Source organism: Zea mays, chromosome 2 (assembly GCF_902167145.1).
Source record: "Zea mays cultivar B73 chromosome 2, Zm-B73-REFERENCE-NAM-5.0, whole genome shotgun sequence".
In the NCBI taxonomy this organism is placed as follows: domain Eukaryota; kingdom Viridiplantae; phylum Streptophyta; class Magnoliopsida; order Poales; family Poaceae; genus Zea; species Zea mays.
Window position 1 is genome coordinate 124,687,247 of NC_050097.1, and position 11,859 is coordinate 124,699,105.

Genomic DNA, 11,859 nt, shown 5'->3' on the forward strand with positions numbered 1-11,859 from the left:
AATAATTGGGCTAACTAGTTTGCTCTAGATTATAAGTTCTACAGGTGCCAAAGGTTCAACACAAACCAATAAAAAGTCCAAGATAGGGTTGAAAAGAAAGGAGCAAAAATGAACTGAAGGCTGCCTTGGTCTGGCGCACCGGACTGTCCGGTGTGCCATCGGACAGTGTCCGGTGCACCAGGGAGAACAACTCTGAACTGCTCAGCTTCAGGAATTTGGGGAGCCACTCCGCTAAAATTCACCGGACTGTCCGGTGTAGCACCGGACTGTCCAGTGTACCATGCGGAGCAACGACTAACAGCGCCAACGATCGTCTGCAAAAGTGAACAGTGCGTGAACAGTGAGTGGACAGCGCGCGTAGAGTCAGAGCAGGTGCCAGAAGGCGCACCGGACAGTGAACAGTGCTGTCCAGTGCACCACCGGACTGTTCGGTGGCCCCACTTGTCAGAGCTCCAATGGTCGAACCCTAATGGTTGGGTGACGTGGCTGGCACACCGAAGAGTGTCTGGTGGCGCACCGAACTGTCCGGTGTGCCCTTCGACAGCAGCCTTCCCCAACGACCACTTTGGTGGTTGGGGCTATAAATACCCCCCAACCACCACACTTCAAGGCATCCAAGTTTTCAGCCAACACATTCAATAAAAGAGCTAGTGCATTCAATACAAGACACAAATAGATTGAATCAAAATCTCTCCAAGTCCCATTTCCACTCAAAGCAATTAGTGACTAGAAGAGAGAGTTTTGCCGTGTTCTTTTGAGCTCTTGCGCTAGGATCGCTTTTCTTCTTCCCCATTTCTTGTTCCCAAGACTTTTGTAATCAAAGCAAGAGACACCAATTGTGTGGTGGTCCTTGTGGGGACTAAGTGTCCCAATTGATTGAGAAGAGAAGCTCACTCGGTCTAAGTGACCGTTTGAGAGAGGGAAAGGGTTGAAAGAGACCCGATCTTTGTGACCACCTCAACGGGGAGTAGGTTTGCAAGAACCGAACCTCGGTAAAACAATTCACCGTGTCATCCGCCTTATTTGCTTGTGATTTGTTTTCGCCCTCTCTTTCGAACTCGGTTATATTTCTAACGCTAACCCCGGCTTGTAGTTGTGCTTTAAGTTCATAAATTTCAGATTTGCCTATTCACCCCCCCCTCTAGGCGACTTTCAGAAGATCGAAGACAAATTAGGCTGTGAGGTTCTTTTATTATTTCTTTTCCTACCTTGTTCAGGCTGAGCAGCCTCATTGTTCAGAACCTTTTCGAGGTCTGAGTACTCCATGAATCTCTCGGTCACTGCCTCCCACGAAAGGTTGTATCTTTGCTCAGGGGTTAGCGGTTGGGGTTCTCTATCCATTGCCTCTTTCACTCTCGCAACAAACTCCTCTAAAGTCTTGTTTGCCAAACAGTTCAGAAATGACATGAAAAACTCATTTGATGGATGTTCTGCGCAGATCACGAATTTCCCCATTGCAAGAGCCTCTGCTGTTGTTGTGCACATGACATCACTAATGCTCGGATTTTTGAAAACCTTGTACCTGAAAAAATACAAACAACAAATGGCAGCATCAGTAATCAACAAAAAAGTGGAATACAAAATTAATTTTCTTTGACAATTGCCTTAAAGTTTCTTGTTTGATACGTACCCATGGAGTGAATTATCAGCATAATCCCTTCCCTTGAAAAAAACTTGAGACTCAAATCTAACCTCCTGGCAGTGGATTGAACTTCTTGAGAGTCCTCACCACTTCCGTATACATCTAACTTGAATCCTTCTAAGTCGCTTTTATGTTTAGACATCAAATCTATGATTTCTCTATAACCTTTGGCCCAATAGTTGACATTTCAGCCTGTGCTCGAAGAAAATCAGAAAAAGTAGGGCTTCTATGAGCCAAGAGAGCTCACCAACTCACTGCTACGTCCCTGATAAACTGCGTAAAAACTCATTTGATGGATGTTCTGCGCAGATCACGAATTTCCCCATTGCAAGAGCCTCTGATGTTGTTGTGCACAGGACATCACTAATGCTCGGATTTTTGAAAACCTTGTACCTAAAAAAAATACAAACAACAAATGGCAGCATCAGTAATCATCAAAAAAAGTGGAATACAAAATTAATTATCTTTGACAATTGCCTTAAAGTTTCTTGTTTGATACGTACCCATGGAGTGAATTATCAGCATGATCCCTTCCCATGAAAAAAATTGAGACTCAAATCTAACCTCCTGGCAGTGGATTGAACTTCTTGCGAGTCCTCACCACTTCTGTATACATCTAACTTGGATCCTTCTAAGTTGCTTTTATGTTTAGCCATCAAATCTATGAGTTCTCTATAACCTTTGGCCCAATAGTTGACATTTCAGCCTGTGCTCGAAAAAAAATCAGAAAAAGTAGGGCTTCTATGAGCCGAGAGAGCTCACCAACTCACTGCGACGTCCCTGATAAACTGTGTTGGTTCAGATCAACGCTCGGACGACACAACCGCTCTACAAGAACCACTGGGAACGAAGGCATTTGATCAGCGGAAGGAATGGAAATGCAACGAATTTGTTACAGAGTGCTCTGTCCTGGTTCAAAACAAAACTTGTATGTAGCTTTACTAATAGTTTACAAGCTACATTTATGTATAAAAAAACAAATGATACTTATTCCACCCCAAGTCCGACCGACAAACTCTGAGCATGCATGTATGGACCTACTGAAGCTTGGGACAGGCCAGGGCAGACGACATCGACATGGAACCTGAAGAAAACAAAGCAAAAGGCCGGTTTAGAATGCGCAGTGCTTCAGTCTGTGCTGCTGAATCTGGGAGCGAGCTACCACCACTCACAGAGGCTCGGGTAGCAAGCTTGCTTCGACGCTAGGTCCTCTTCCAACGGAGGCGGCACCTGGCCGTATATCATCTCACAGCTCATGTCTTCGAAATCTGCACTTGGTTGAGATCCACGGATGGCACCTGTGAGCCTGTCTTCCCCTGCTTTTTTACAGCCCACAACAGTTCGTTCAAATATGGGGGTCTCACCTCTTATCTATGAACTGATACAATAGGTCCACTTCAACTACAACTAGAAAAGAGAGATAATTTAATCTGTTATCCAGCTACATCCCATACCAGATTTGACTCCTTTTTCTTTCATTTCATTAAATAGAATCTTTTCTTCCTGTATCTTTCCACCTTTGACAAGGCCATCAATCAATATTCAGTATGGCATATGGACACATTACAAAGGATTATGGAATCGTGATAGCATGTAATGTCGGTTAATTTCAAGGGACCATGCAAGTATGCACATTAAGTACTTCTATGTGTGAGACCACATGTTTTGCCTCATCCTGTGCAAAACTCGAGGCTTGCAGTTCAGTTAGCAGTCCCTTAGCCTTCTCAAAGAGACCACATTTAGAATACACCTTTAACAAAGTGGTCAACATAACCTGCAAGTGCAATTTAATTTAGAAGGTACTCCCTCACTTCAAAAGGATAAGAAGTACTGAATATAGGCAAATGCGTCACTGAATGGTGGCAAAATAAGAAATAAGACTAAGTTCGAAAGATTCAGTGAAACTCTAGTGAAAATGAACCATGATGGGCTTATCACGGGCAACAAAACACCAAACTAAGATTAAACGCCATGGAGCTAGATTCAGAAAGCTAGCAATAATACACAGAAGTCATCAACTAGCCACTCAACAACAAGTCCTTATCAAATGAGAAAAAAGGCAGGCACACAAAAAAGGGGCCCCTGACTACATAGACAAACACATAGAATATTTATTGATGATGAATATTTTTTTTCTTCTACTACCATACTCTAGTGAAGGTAAAATTAAATGTGTTCCCCTGACTATAGTCCAGGAGACCATGATAGAGAAATTTCTCAAATTGTTTGTACAAAATCATCTGCTGGAATACATGAATCACAAAGATATTAGATCATGCCAAGATCAACCAAAATGGTGCGTACTAACCAAGAACACAACCCAATCTACCACAGCTCCTCTTCAACTCAAAACGTCGGTACCACTGATTTGGGTATTTGCCTGCCTCGCTCATCAGATCGACCATCGCCCAGCGGGCAACCACGGACTCACGCCAGCCCGATTACAACAAATCGCGCACCGGAAATCGGTCAGGAACTTCAATTCGCCCTAACCCGACAACATGAGCCGCTAATTCCATCAACACCCTTAAATCTTCTCTCAACCTCAACCAAATACGTATTGAAGGAAAGAAACCCATTATTCGAGAAGAAATAGAGCGTACCAATCGAATCTTGGGTTTATGGCGCCGGGGTCGACTCCGGCGTGAAGTCACCTGTCGGAAGAGGTTTCTACGGAGAGAAGGGAGGAACAACGACTGTGGGTAGTGGCCGTCGGACAAGGGAATTGGAGGAACCGTGAAGGAAAAAATCAAACTCTTGATGCCCGTATACGGCCCTACGGGTCGAAGGTGACGCTCTCGGGCTCCTGCACCTCACCGTGGAACCGCACCTCGGCTCCGCGGAGCCGCTCCCGTTCGTCTGCGTGCATCGGCATCTCGGTGGGATCGGGGAGGTCGACGAGGTGGGGCTCGAACCCCGGGAAGTCCACCATGCTGCCTGTCCGGAGCGGGTCCGTGCCGCAGAATGCCGCTAGCGCCGCCGCCAGCAGCGCCGCGACCACTACAACCGGAGACGCCATCTCTCTAGCCTGCTACCTCGTCTCTCGCGAGGTGGGGTAGAGGAGAGGGAGGCGTCCGCGCCCGTCGTGGAGAGGATGGAAGGGGCGCGGATGGGGCGGAGGAGATGGAGGCATCAGTCGCCCGAGATGCTCGGATGCTCCCCACGGATTTGCTGATGGATGGAAAGGCGGATTTGGCTCAGATTGGAAGGGGCTCGGATGGGGCGGAGCCGTTCGTTGATGGTGGCATGGATGGAGTCGTGAGGTGGGGCAGAGGAGAGGGAGGCGTCCGCGCCCGTCGCGGAGAGGTTGTAAGGGGCGCGGATGGGCCGGAGGAGACAGAGGCATCAGTCGCGGAGAGGATCTTGGAGAGGAAGGTGTCAGTCGCAGAGAGGAGAGGGAGGCATCAGCCGTTGGCAGAACGTGCACCACTGTCTTGTGAACGCCTACAGTAGGTACATAAGTAGTAGTAGAGATTGAGTGGCATATAGAGATTTATTTTTGTGTATGACATGTGGGCTAGGGGCTCACAAGGAATGAGTATAATTTTCTATGGCACACAAGGAATTGCCCTATAGCCAATCTGACTCTTGTGTATGGTTAGAGATAAGTGGAGGTCATGTTTGCTTTTGTTTTCATAAGCCACAAGATCTCTTCCACGCGCGCGCGTACACACACACATACATATTACTAGTTAGGTGTTCATGCATTGCTACAATTTTTATATATCATATAGACCTTGTTTAAATGGGATGTTTGTGCAAATATGTTTCAAAACCTTTGTAGTTAACAGTGACGCCTAGGAGGGGGTGAATTAGGACTTCTAAACACTATCTCTAAACTAGGTATGAAATGTAACAATTAGATACAAAAAATAGATACACATATCTAAAAACAAGGAAATGCAATAAATCTCGTTACCTTAGTCATGAGTGGGGAATTTGGGTTAAAATTATTTACTAACCCACTTGACAATAGACTTGATTTGATATGGTGCATCCCATATGTGATGCCTCATGTGTTTATTTTCGTGTTATTACGTGAGATTGATCCAAAGCTCAGATCGTCAGTGAAAATTTTGGTTTCTCGATCACGTCTATCTCTGTTTATCAACATTTTTCATGAAAGTTTCACGAATTCGAAGTTACTCGATCTCAAGAAATGTTGAATTTGGAGTCTATTAAAACTTTTATTTATCAAAACAAATGCAAATCCGAAAGTCAATCCTGTCTTGCAAATCTCGTCTAAAACTCATTTCTTCGAACTCTCGACAGTTGTTATCTGATATGGGTTTGAATCCGATTTCTCGTTATTCGATATATGTCCAGATATTTAATCCAAATCTGTATTCTCCGGCAGAATCTCTAATGTGTCGTCCTCTAATTAATTCTTATCCGACTCAGCTTAATATCTCTGTGTCCGAACCGAATTCGAAACCCACATCGGTAACAATTTTAAAATGTCACGATTTGCCTTTTTTGACTAAAAATCCGAAAGTTGATCAAAACCTTGAGTTAAAAATTTGTTTCTAATAGTGCACGAGTAATTTTTTTCGAGAGACACCAAATCAAATTCTTGGTCCAATTATTTTTCCCTTGGTCTCTCGTTCGTCAGATGTTGGGTTTCATCTGTTCTCCGCACCGGCAAAATCCGCGGGAGAATTTTATTTTTTTATGTAAATAGTTTCCTTAGCCTAAAAGGAAGCCATTTTCCTTCTACCCTAAGCAACCTCCTTGCTTCTCTCCTAAGCAGCCCTTTGCTTCTATCCTAAGCAACCCCTCTATATCCTAACCCTAGTGCTTCTTATAAATATGGGCCTCCTTCCTTGCATTTGGGGACATTTCCACTCTGACCCCTAGCCGCCACTCCTCTTGTTTCCGAGATTTTTGACATTATAAAACACGGCATGGTGGGCTTCAATGAAATGGAGGTGCTGAGAAGGGATTCGACGATTTGGAAACCCACACAACACACAGTCGCTGATATGGACAGGGATTCTCTCTTATGTGCGACAGATAGAGATTTAGCTGCTAGAGGTGATGCCGTCGGCTAACTGTGACCTTTCTCTCACCTTTGTCGTCAGCTACTCGTGCATTTTCAGATTCAGTTTTCTACTGTGCCCACAACTTTGTCAGCCCTATAATTTATGTGATAGGCCTCTTTGCTTGTGAGTTTGTTCTGGGGCTTAAGTTCTATAATTCAAGTGGTTCATCAAAGCTTGTGGCAAGTAAAGAGTTCAGGATTTTATCATTCTGCTGTTTCTCTAGTCTGCCCACTCTCCCCTTCGGTACTGGGAGGAACTGCAGAGTAGACATCATTCAGTTAGTGAACAAAATCAGATTCAGAAATCAAGTTTTATGTGCACATTTTCTATTCTACACATGCAAACTTGATGTTTCGACACACACAAACCTGAAATTCATGTGCACATTTTCTGTTCTACACAGAACCTAAAACCAAACACATACGAAACTTTTCACACACACAAGGAATACACTGAAACAAGCATATTGTTTTAGTCCTCCAGCACACTAAAACAAACACAGATCTTGGTGGAGCTCTGTTCTTCAGTTCTACTGCTGCCTGTGAGCACTGATCTTTAGTTTCTTCCTGGGGAATACACAGATCTTGGTGCACATTTTCCGGTCGGCTCCAGCTGCACTGCAGGGAATGGGGAATGGGGAGAATAGGTCACAACAGCTAGTACTCCCAGCCGATCTCCACCCAGCCAGCACTGCAATGTGGATGGCACCTAGCATCTATTGGAGAGAATGGGAAGGAAGAAGAGAGAAGGAGAGCTGATCTCTAGGAGGAACTCATGGGCGACGGCGCCGGGAGCAGCGACGGCGTTGAGGACGGCAGCCATGCCCACGCAGACTAATCCTCACAACGGAGAATTAAGCAGTGTCCAGCGCGCCTAAGAGAGAATCCATGTCTATACCAGCGTCTGCACGTTGTGTGGGTTTTTAAATCATCGAATCCCTTCTCAGCGCCTCCGTTTCGTCGAAGCTGGGTGTGTCGTGTTTTATAATGGCAAAAATCTCCTTGTTTCCTAGCCGCTAGGCTGTTCCTCCTCATGCCACTTCTCGCTCTTTGGCTTAGGCGCAGGAGCAGAGGCCTCCCATGGCGCCACCCTCTCCCCCTGCAGCTTTCCCTCCCTCTCGGCCGCGCCCTCTGTCCTAGCTCCCTGCTAGCCACCATCTCCAAGTCGGCCATGGGCCTTCCCCCATGCCCTCTTCTGCTCCAAGGCATAGGAGCCTAAGGTCCTCCATCAGCCGAACTTGCTCCTTCTGTCATGGCCTCGCGCTCGACGGTGGCGACTCGTCTTCCCAAGCGCTTAGTGCTCCACCTCGCCGGGCCACCGGCCAACCTCGCCGGCCGAGCCCCTCCCCAGCGCCCAGCCTCCCCCAGCTGGGTGTCCCTCAAGCACAGGGAGCTTTAGCTCGTTCTCCTTCGCGTCCCCCTTGTTCCTCATCTATGCAGGTCTCCCGCCCTTCTCTGGTCTTGCCATGGTGGGAGCCGCAGCCCCAAGTTTGTGACCTTGCCTCGGCTCCACTGTGCGTCGCCGCTCCCCCTGTGCACTCGCTTAGCCCCGCTTTGCACACTCGCCGCTGCTCCTCCATGAGCGTTGCTTGCTCGACAAAATGCACAACACACCACACGTCGTCGGTACCTTGCAGCAGCAAGGAACCCCTGCATCGTGCCGCTACACCCGCGCCGTCGATGCTTGCTAGGCGCTCGACCAAATGCCTAAGCCAGCCTCACCCCTGCAGCAGCAACACCGTGCGTCCTGCTGCTATAATGCCTTGTACTCGCTATCCCGCAACTCACGGTCATCGCAGCGTGTTGTCTTGGTTTGGGTAGCGAGCGTCGTCTACGGTGTCATGCTATCCTTGTTTTCGTGGTCGCCGTCCCTCTCACAGTGCTTGCCTCTGCAGTGTGTCCGAACTCCTCCCCGTGTGAGCACCACCGGACATGGCTGGCTTCTAGTCGTTGTCGTGACCGACGCAACTCCTCCACAGAGCACCCCCTTCACACACGTCACGTCCTACTTATCAGCCTTGCGTCGTCGATCCCTCGCCATTCCACACTTCAACTCATGCACTTGTCCCCGAGTGCATTGTTACCCCATGCATCATGGACGCGACGTCATCGTCATGTCTCCTTGCAAGCTTATGGCTTTGCCAAAACTTGCAGGTGTGCAAAATGGATGATCTCGTGGAAGAAGTAAATTAAAAGGGTGAGATATTTCTTTATGTTTTCTTACTATTGTTAGTTGCCATTTTCATATGCGTGAAGTGGATTGGCGAAATTTCTCTTATGGACGCAAGTAGTGTAAACACGTAGGTGAATCAGAGGAAAGGGCGAGTCATGTCGTTTGATGTGATGAATGGGATTAGAAACATTCGTTTATGCGAAGGTTGTATATATTGGTGGACGTATGTGTGTCGAATCACGTGGTACTCATGGTCCGTTAGATAGGTGCAGTGTCTCAAATAAAAGTAACCGGTAGTGTTGGTCACTTGTTTTCAAATACTGTGAATCAAGAAAAAGGCAACACAATTGTTAATCGTTAAGGACCTTCGTCCTTCGAAGTATTATCTCACTTCATCATATTAATACATAGACGAGAATGCATAAGGATGGATATTATAATTATATCACAATAATTCATTTATTCTTGCATTCCATAAAACATATATAAGTATCAACAATATCAATATTACATTGATACTTTTGGCTTGCTTGAAGGCGAGGATACGAGAGAGTGAATACAATCCAACGTGAACAGTATAAGATAGACTGGGTAAAATTACATTCATGCCTTGAACATTTGTTTACAAGCAATTAAAACTAATAAGGTCCATCTAGTCCTTTTTCCTTCTCTGCTTGGTCTGAGCCGAAGCTATTGACCTTCGGCATTCTGCATAGTCACCTCTACACAGAGTCTTCGTCTCGAGAGGCTAAACCGAGGCTGAAGATAACTTTGACGAGCCTTTGTATTATTTTGCCGAAGGTTTTTTTTTGCCTTGAGGACCTTCGGCAGAGAAGAAGACCCCCAACAATAGCCCCTTTTGTGGTGCTAGATCGTTTTTTCGTAACAAACTCGATCTATGAAAAACACAAAGGCTTCAGAATACCGAAGGCTCGAAAAACACCTTCCCTTAGCTTGTTATCGAAAAACGATTAAAATATTCTGAACGTTGAGCGGTGCACCGCTCAGCCAGTGCAGGTGGTCTGGCGGTTCGCCTTCTTCCCCTACAACACTATATAAGCAGACGAGTTGGTGAGGAGTTACCACACATTCATTACCATTGCATTGTTGTGCTATTAAAATTTTTAACCAAAGCCGAAGTTTTCCGGATTGCTCTTTCTAGACACAGTCTTCCTCTTTCGAAGTCAGCTTCGTCTTAAGGAACCGTGATACTTGAGATGGCCCGAGTAAGATCTACTGCTATAGTGCCCCGTGAGGGAGATGATGATGGAATGATAGAGACAGTGCCAATATCAGAAATGATGAGGCGATCAGGTTTAGTAGTGCCGAAAGAAGCTGTTGCCGAAGGTGAAACTGCCGAAGCTGAGCAGACTATAGAGGATGGAAGTGATGATGAATTTGAAGAAGACAATAGTATTTTGAGCCCGTCGAAACCGAGCCATATTGAATTTGGAAAATCTACTATGTCAGCAGAGGACTTAGTTATGATGAAGAAGCTGGGCTAATTTGGGGAAACTGAGAGTAAACTTATTCGTTTTGCTGGCGAGGAGGTGATTCCAGAGCCGAAGGAGGATGAAGTTGTTGTTTTTAAAAGCTTCTTCAGGGCATGGCTTCGGTTTCCTCTATATGATATAATAGGATAGGTTTTGAAGAAGTTTGAGATATACCTTCATCAGCTGACGCCAAATGCCATTGTCAGGCTGAGTCTTTACATATGGGCTCTCCGAAGCCAGGGCATGAGTGCTAATGCCAAAGGTTTCTGCCGAGTGCACGAGTTGCACTATCAAACGAAGGCCAGAGCGGATGGCCTTCACAAAAACTTTGGATGTTATAATTTTGCGTATCGAAAGGACACCAGGGCCCCGGTAATCGTCTACCGCACCAAGTGGCCGACCGGGTGCACAAATGAGTGGTTCTACGTAAAAGCTGACGAGAAGAAGAGGGAAAAGTTGATGACTATGGTTATGAGTCCCATGAGATTGAGCTTCGGGATGACAAGGCCATTGTGCCATACGCAACTCGGCTCCCCGTGCCAGCTGGTCGAGGTTGAATTCAGAGTGGTGGCTGCTGGAATTAGCACCAGAGATTTAGTACAGGAGTACTTGGCGAATAAGACCTTACCGACCTCCAGCGACTGGGGGATGCCGAAGAAGAAGGAAGGGGGAAAGAAATATGAGCTTGTTCGACTCCCCTACCGTTTCAAATTTGAGAAACAATTCAAGAAACCGTGCACCGAATGGCTAGAAATGATTGAAACTATGTGCAATGAGATTCTCGGTAATTACACGAAGAAAGAGGATCAACTAATGACTGCTTCCTTCGGCACCCAGTCGAAACGAAGGCTAAATCAAGAAATGGATGCACTGAACTTCGAGTATCCAGACTATGAAAGACTTGACGAGGGAGTCGGGGGAGCGAAAAGAAAAAGAGTTGTCAGCGTTCTGAGCAGGCAAGCTGCCCGGTCCGTGAAGGCGGACGAAGAGGCTCTGAAGAAAGCAGTGCCGGAAAAAACCTTGAGCCCTTTGTCGCCTTCTGCTGTCGAGGTGTCAGAAATTTTGAAGGTAATGACTGAATCCCCACCATTCAAGCTGCTAAGTCCTCTGGGATTGGAAGTGACAAACCTTTTACAGAAGAAGAAAATGGCTTCAGCTACGGAGGAGAAGGTTGGAGGGCAGAGGAAGCGGCGGATTATGAATGTAATGCAAGCGATTGAGCAAACACCGCCTTCAGCTTTGTTGGTGAAAGCAGGGATTCCTGCCGACGCTGAAGATGCTGGCGGAGCCGAAGCTGAAGAATTCGCAGCCACAATGTCAGAAATTGACAAACTTATATCAGATGTGGTTGCAGAGAAAAGCATGGCCGCAGTGCCTGATAAAGGGAAGAAAATTGATGATGCCCCTTCGGAAGAGAAGGATTTTGACCTTCGGGACCTGGGTGGCCAGAAACTTTCTGAGGAAGATAAGTTAGAGTTAAAAGAATTCACTATGTCTTGTGGTTACCAAC

General features: G+C 46.3%; 1 long non-coding RNA gene and 1 pseudogene across 1 annotated transcript; one reads left to right on the forward strand and one right to left on the reverse strand.

The window, feature by feature from the left end:
• Window positions 1-1,152: 1,152 nt before the first annotated feature.
• LOC103648898 (digalactosyldiacylglycerol synthase 1, chloroplastic-like) lies at window positions 1,153-1,829 on the reverse strand (annotated as a pseudogene).
• A 4,657-nt stretch (window positions 1,830-6,486) lies between these two features.
• On the forward strand, window positions 6,487-9,053 carry LOC111590830 (uncharacterized). Its single transcript, XR_002749957.1, has 2 exons — window positions 6,487-6,676; window positions 7,266-9,053. It is a non-coding gene; the product is annotated as an uncharacterized lncRNA (long non-coding RNA).
• Window positions 9,054-11,859: the final 2,806 nt, after the last annotated feature.